We start from the raw sequence: 8,250 nt of genomic DNA, 5'->3' as shown, positions 1-8,250 counted from the left end.
TGCACTTAAAGGGTTTCTCTCCCGTGTGTACTCTGGTGTTTTTTAAGAGCAGATGACTGTGAAAATGCCTTCCCACACACACTGCATTTGAAGGGTTTCTCTCCCGTGTGTGTTTTCTGGTGTTTTTTAAGAGCAGATGACCGTGAAAATGCCTTCCCACACACACTGCACTTGAAGGGTTTCTCTCCCGTGTGTGTTCTGTGGTGTTTTATAAGAGTAGATGAATCTGAAAATGTCTTCCCACACACAGTGCACCTGAAGGGTTTCTCTCCCATGTGTGTTCTCTGGTGTGTTTTAAGAGCAGATGAATCAGAAAATGTCTTCCCACACACACTGCACAAGAAGGATTTCTCTCCTGTATGTGTTCTCTGGTGTGTTTTAAGAGCAGATGACCGTGAAAATGCCTTCCCACACACACTGCAAATGAAGGGTTTCTCTCCTGTGTGTGTTCTCTGGTGTGTTTTAAGAGCAAATGAATCTGAAAATGTCTTCCCACACACAGTGCACCTGAAGGGTTTCTCTCCCGTGTGTGTTCTCTGGTGTGTTTTAAGAGCAGATGAATCAGAAAATGTCTTCCCACACACACTGCACAAGAAGGGTTTCTCTCCTGTATGTGTTCTCTGGTGTGTTTTAAGAGCAGATGACCGTGAAAATGCCTTCACACACACACTGCACTTGAAGGGTTTCTCTCCCGTGTGTGTTCTGTGGTGTTTTATAAGAGTAGATGAATCTGAAAATGTCTTCCCACACACAGTGCACCTGAAGGGTTTCTCTCCCGTGTGTGTTCTCTGGTGTGTTTTAAGAGCAGATGAATCAGAAAATGTCTTCCCACACACACTGCACAAGAAGGGTTTCTCTCCTGTATGTGTTCTCTGGTGTGTTTTAAGAGCAGATGACCGTGAAAATGCCTTCACACACACACTGCACTTGAAGGGTTTCTCTCCCGTGTGTGTTCTCTGGTGTTTTTTAAGAGTAGATAAATCTGAAAATTTCTTCCCACATACAGTGCACTTGAAGGGTTTCTCTCCCGTGTGTGTTCTCTGGTGTGCTTTAAGAGCAGATGACCATGAAAATGCCGTCCCACACACACTGCACTTGAAGGGTTTCTCTCCCGTGTGTGTTCTCTGGTGTTTTTTAATATTAGATGATTCTGGAAATGCCTTCCCACACAGACTGCAAATGAAGGGTTTCTCTCCTGTGTGTGTTCTCTGGTGTGTTTTAAGAGCAAATGAATCTGAAAACGTCTTCACACACATACTGCACTTGAAGGGTTTCTCTCCCGTGTGTGTTCTCTGGTGTATTTTAAGAGTCGATGAATCTGAAAATGCCTTCCCACACACAGTGCACTTGAAGGGTTTCTCTCCTGTGTGTGTTCTCTGGTGTATTTTAAGAGCAGATGACCGTGAAAATGCCTTCCCACACACACTGCACTTGAAGGGTTTCTCTCCTGTGTGAGTTCTCTGGTGGGTCTCAAGAACTGATGGCCATGCAAATGCCTTGTCACACACAGTGCACTTAAAGGGTTCCTCTCCCGTGTGTGTTCTCTGGTGTGATATAAGACCATATGACTGTGAAAATGCCTTCCCACACACACTGCACTTGAAGGGTTTCTCTCCCGTGTGTGTTTTCTGATGTTTTTTAAGAGCAGATGACCGTGAAAATGCCTTCCCACACACACTGCACTTGAAGGGTTTCTCTCCCGTGTGTGTTCTCTGGTGTGTTTTAAGAGTAGATGAATCTGAAAATGTCTTCCCACACACACTGCACCTGAAGGGTTTCTCTCCCGTGTGTGTTCTCTGGTGTGTTTTAAGAGCAGATGAATCAGAAAATGTCTTCCCACACACACTGCACAAGAAGGATTTCTCTCCCGTGTGTGTTCTCTGGTGTGTTTTAAGAGCAGATGACCGTGAAAATGCGTTCGCACACACAGTGCACTTGAAGGGTTTCTCTCCTGTGTGTGTTCTCTGGTGTATTTTAAGAGCAGATGACCGTGAAAATGCCTTCACACACACACTGCACTTGAAGGGTTTCTCTCCCGTGTGTGTTCTCTGGTGTTTTTTAAGAGTCGATGAATCTGAAAATGTCTTCCCACACACAGTGCACTTGAAGGGTTTCTCTCCTGTGCGAGTTCTCTGGTGCTGTGTCAAATTTCCAGTCCGATCCGTGCTGTATGCACGCTGGTCGCATTGTTGACTTGTCGTACCGAGCTGCTGTGCTGAGGGCCTTTGCTCCATCAGACCAGCGTCAGCTGCAGCCAGAAAATAAGAATATCCACACCATCTACACGTCAGTATCGAGCCATGGAGGAATGAATATAAACAGTCACACGTGAGTTACACGTCTATATTCATTCATGTATTCACGACTAGCTGTACTACCTGGCTTCGCCCGGGACTTGGATCCACCACGTCCGGCCGCCTTTGTCTCCCCAGTGGCGATGTTCACACCACAGCAGTTCCTCGTTTGAGACTGACTCGACCTAGGAGAGGCCCAGAAGCGGTTCAAATAATCGTCGCCGGTGGTGGCCGTGAGCGGGAATCGAACTCGGGTCGCCGGGTTCGTAGCGCGGTGTAGCGCTAACCGATACACTACAATACTTTACGCTTCCACACACACACAGATACACACACAGACACACACACAGACACACACAGACACACACACAGATACACACACAGACAACGCTAACCGCTACACTACAATGAGTGACGCTTCCACATGCGCGGGTCACGTGACAGATTTGACGTCACAGCTCACTTGCTGTGCAAAAAATCTATACATTATTGAGCTCCCCCCCCCTAAAAAAACCAAAAGTGTATTTGTATGTTTGCACGGTGTACAGTCTGGAAAGTACCCACATGGCAAATTTCCAGTTTGTTGCATGTCGGGAAGTACGCTAAACATTTTGAACAGACAACACACAATCACAACTTTGCCTTTTATATATATATTTGGAGATGCAGTGAAAAACCTTCCCAAATTCATCACGCGGTTTCAGTTTTTTGATTTTCAGTTTGATTTCTTTTGGTTATAGTCCCGTGAGGCATTCGGCTCTTGAATCGGGTGCAACCACAACAAGCAAAAAAACAAAACCACGACCGAGAAAATCATCTTACAGTGAGTATGTGTGACTGTGCAAACAGCACTGTCATGGCACGCAATGAGAGGGCAAATGTCATAAATATTCCTGTAAGCCCTCGCATCTTCAACATTAATGTTGCCATAGAAACGTTGTGGGGTGTTTTGCTTCATTTAAAAAAATAAAATGTATTATGTTATTTTAATTTTATTTTCTATCTACGTGACTTTACCGAAAGAACCAAGAATATTAATTCCTGCAGTCACCAAAGTTTTAAGTCAAAACATTCACACACGTTGACAAAGCCTCACCTTGTGTTGTTGTGGGCAGGTCGCTTCTGATAACAAGAGCGGTATAGGAGCTCAAGCGGGCTTGGCCTGGTAACAAAAGAAAATAAAAACTGCGTGAATATTTACAATAAAACAAAGTTACAAAGTGGCGAGCCGGGTGAAGACAAATTAAATTTAAGCGAGATAATTAAAGTGAATGCAATCAGGCGAGGGCAGGAGGCAAGGCCCCGCGTGGCTAGGCCCTGCGTTGTAAAGTTCCAACCTGGACATCGATTCCCATGCTCGCTGCTACTCAACTGACATCCCTACGAGAGAGAGGCTCTACCTTGGTAAACAACAACAACGACCACCACCACCACAACGATGAGAATTTCTCACCTCGGATTTCAGTGCAAGCGCGCACACGGCAGCTTCCTGTTGCCTCGCGACAGCAGGAAGTAGTATGACGTCACTTCCCTCCCACAAGCGGGACTGTAACTGAATAAATTATGTTAATGAGGCCTGCCCATATGTCGAGGGATGGGGGCGTGGGCACTGAACCCATCGCAATAAACTCGCGACGGCTTTAACGAACACATTATGTTAATGAGCCGCCAGTCACTGGGCGTAGCTTTGCCCAAATAAGGATTGCCACTGGAACCATATTGGCAGCGACCCGAGCGGAGGTGACGTCACGCTCAAGAGCGCGGTGGACGGGGGAGGGGTGAACACCTTGGTGACATGACGTCACTAGCGATGTACACCTCCCCCTGACGTTTCACGCCGATGAGGTAATGCAGAGTGGTGACGTCACAGAGTTGGAGTTTAAGTTGATTTAGATTCATTTTCCATTGCTCCCTCCCTTGGGTGTGTGAGCTCAGCAACAACGTGGACATTGTTGTGTGTGCACTGTGTGTGTGTGTACACTCTGTGTGTGTACACTATGTGTATACACTGTGTGTCACTGTGTGTCACTGTGTGTGTCACTGTGTGTGTACACTGTGTGTATGTACACTATGTGTATACACTGTGTGTGTACACTGTGTGTGTCACTGTGTGTGTGTACACTGTGTGTGTATATATATACACTGTGTGTACCCTGTGTGTGTACACTAGGTGTATACACTGTATGTACACCGTGTGTACACTGTGTGTGTGTACAGTGTATACCCTGTGTGTGTGTGTACACTGTGTGTGTACACTGTGTGTGTACACTATGTGTATACACTGTGTGTACACTGTGTGTGTACATTGTGTGTGTACATTGTGTGTGTGTACACTGTGTATACCCTGTGTGTGTGTGTACACTGTGTGTACACTGTGTGTGTGTACACTATGTGTATACACTGTGTGTACACTGTGTGTACATTGTGTACATTGTGTGTGTGTACACTGTGTGTGTACATTGTGTGTACACTGTGTGTGTACACTGTGTGTGTCACTGTGTGTCGCTGTGTGTGTCACTGTGTGTGTCACTGTGTCACTGTGTGTGTCTGTGTGTCACTGTGCCTGGCACAAGCGTCGTGGTGACGTCACCGCCACTTAGTGGCGAATGGCGGTTGTTCTTGTGTCACTGTGTACACTGTGTGTGTCACTGTGTGTGTACACTGTGTGTGTGTACACTGTGTCACTGTGTGTGTCACTGTCACTGTGTGTGTGTACACTGTGTATATGTACACTGTGTGTGTACACTGTGTGTGTGTACACTGTGTGTATGTACAGTGTGTATGTACACTGTGTATACAGTGTGTGTGTACACTGTGTACACTGTGTGTACACTGTGTGTGTACAGTGTGTGTACATTGTGTGTACAGTGTATAAACTGTGTGTGTACACTGTGTGTGTGTACACTGCGTGTACACTGTGTGTGTGTACACTGTGTGTGTGTACACACTGTGTGTACACTGTGTGTGTACACTGTGTGTGTGTACACTGTGTGTGTACACTGTTTGTGTCCGCATTGAACCGAACCCCCGGCAAGGCCATCTACTTAATGACGAGAGAAAATTCACACGAAATGTCCTTTTCAATTAAGTCTTCCAGATGTAAATTGATACAAGCTTTTAATGAAGAAATAAAATCATCTAATTCAAAACACAACACAAGTCAAAGATGTTTCATTTTAAAACTTCAAAAGGGAGCATGGGGTACTTGTGTGAATGCGTCCTTCGTGTGCAAATGTTGTGACTTTCCTGGCCTGAAGGCCGTCAATGTGTTGGACCATTATTGGTGCACAGCGTCTCAACAACAGCAGCGGGGTTTGCTTCAACCGATAGGTAACGAACATCCAGACGTCAATCAGCAAGGAGCACTTCTAGTCCCAGTTAGACAAAATCTACGTCAACATGTAAGACAAAACTACAAGTCGTGTTGTAGAGAATGTATCTCTTCTACGTGTAACTTCAAGGTGGTATGCCTTGTAACTGATGAATGATCCGAGCGTGTTCCCTATTTCAAACACAATGAGTTGCTCCAGATGCTTCGTGAAACACAAAAATACCGTTTGACCTGTATCACAAGAACAACGGGTCTCACCTGAGTAATCTGTACAGGTTACTTTCAAACACACACACACTTTGTCCTAACATCACTTAATCAATGTTTGACCCTTATAGATCAAATGTTACAAGTATGCACAAAACCAGACAAGTATACATTCTAAATTATTGACAGGCATATTAACAAAATTGGATTACTGCAGTGAAATATACTGCATCACGTTACATCATATTAACAAGAAGCTTTTTTAAAAAGTTGCAGTCTGCTTCACCGTGTATGTAAAACATACTATTGTCATTCAAAACGAGTAGGCCATTGCATGCTGGCGTCTGAGTGAAAATGTAGCAAATTCTAAACATTACCTACAAACCACACAACTGAGATGACACATCAATCATCGCCCCCTACTGACAGGCTCTTGTCCACATGCAGGCCGGTGCAGGGCCACCACCTTGTGCCACACAGGGGCAGCTGCTACTTGGGGATGCTCTTTGAGTGTTTCAGGCGAGGTACGACACAAAACTCCGAGTTGCTGAGGCGATTAAGCAAGCACCGTGTAAAAGCAATTATTATAACATAGTGAATGCTTGGGAGCTTATTGGCTCTTGCTCCTGGTTAGAGATCTACCCAACCCACGGGCCCACAAAGTGTTCAACTTCACATTGTCATTAAAGGCTTGTGACAAAGGTGCATCTATTGTAGCGACATCGTCTCTGGCTTACACATCTACCGGGTCTCCACTTGACTTTGGATTGTCTCGGAAGTCCACCCACACCTCCACTTCCACAAACTGCTGGGAGTTGCCTCGCTCTGCCTCACAGTCAGAATTCTCCTCCTGCTTTACGTTGCCTCCATCGATGTGAAGGTCCCATTTTGGAGTTGAATCTTCATCTTCACATTTCACCTTCACTTCTTCCCTCTTCACCATCACCTCTTCATATTTCACCTCGATACCTTTAAAAGTGTCCAAGCTGCGATTTTCGTCCGGTTCTTGTTTCATGAGGGATGGGCTTATTGTGGCACTTTGGCTTTCACAAGCTGATTTCAGATTCCACTCCTTGCAGATCTTCTGATGCTTCCGTGTTCTCTGGTGTACTTGAAGATTTTATGAATGTGCAAACGCCTTCCCGCAGAGTGCACCTGAAGGGTTTCTCTCCCGTGTGTGTTCTCTGGTGTACTTTAAGATGTGATGACTGTGCAAACATCATCCCACACAGAGTGCACCTCAAGGGTTTCTCTCCTGTCTGTGTTCTCTGGTGTACTTGAAGATTTGATGAATGTGCAAATGCCTTCCCGCACACACTGCACTTGAAGGGTTTCTCTCCCGTGTGTTTTCTGGTGGTTTAAGAGCAGATAACTGTGAAAATGCCTTCACACACACAGTGCACTTGAAGGGTTTGTCTCCCGTGTGTGTTCTCTGGTGTTTTTTAAGAGCAGATGACCGTGAAAATGTCTTCCCACAAACACTGCACTTGAAGGGTTTCTCTCCGTGTGTGTTCTGTGGTGTTTTTTAAGAGCAGATGAATCAGAAAATGTCTTCCCACACACACTGCACAAGAAGGGTTTCTCTCCCGTGTGTGTTCTCTGGTGTGTTTTAAGAGCAGATGACCGTGAAAATGCCTTCACACACACACTGCACTTGAAGGGGTTCTCTCCCGTGTGTGTTCTCTGGTGTGTTTTAAGAGCAAATGAATCTGAAAATGTCTTCACACACTGCACTTGAAGGGTTTCTCTCCCGTGTGTGTTCTCTGGTGTGTTTTAAGAGCAGATGACCATGCAAATGTCTTCCCACACACACTGCACCTGAAGGGTTTCTCTCCCGTGTGTGTTCTCTGGTGTGTTTTAAGAGTCGATGAATCTGAAAATTTCTTCCCACACACACTGCATTTGAAGGGTTTCTCTCCCGTGTGTGTTCTCTGGTGTGTTTTAAGAGCAAATGAACCTGAAAAAGTCTTCCCACACACACTGCACCTGAAGGGTTTCTCTCCCGTGTGTGTTCTCTGGTGTCTTTGAAGATGAGATGAATCTGAAAATGCCTTCCCACACACACTGCACTTGAAGGGTTTCTCTCCCGTGTGTGTTCTCTGGTGTGTTTTAAGAGTAGATGAATCTGAAAATGTCTTCCCACACACACTGCACCTGAAGGGTTTCTCTCCCGTGTGTGTTCTCTGGTGTGTTTTAAGAGCAGATGACCGTGAAAATGCCTTCACACACACACTGCACTTGAAGGGTTTCTCTCCCATGTGAGTTCTCTGGTGTGTTTTAAGAGCAAATGAATCTGAAAATGTCTTCACACACTGCACTTGAAGGGTTTCTCTCCCGTGTGTGTTCTCTGGTGTGTTTTAAGAGTAGATGAATCTGAAAAGTCTTCCCACACACACTGCATCTGAAGGGTTTCTCTCC

Source organism: Petromyzon marinus, unplaced genomic scaffold (genome assembly GCF_048934315.1).
Source record: "Petromyzon marinus isolate PM22_M1 ecotype Great Lakes invasive population unplaced genomic scaffold, UKy_Petmar_22M1.pri1.0 PM_G_Scaffold_57, whole genome shotgun sequence".
Classification (NCBI taxonomy): Eukaryota; Metazoa; Chordata; class Hyperoartia; order Petromyzontiformes; family Petromyzontidae; genus Petromyzon; species Petromyzon marinus.
Note: the sequence above shows the minus strand (reverse complement) of the source record.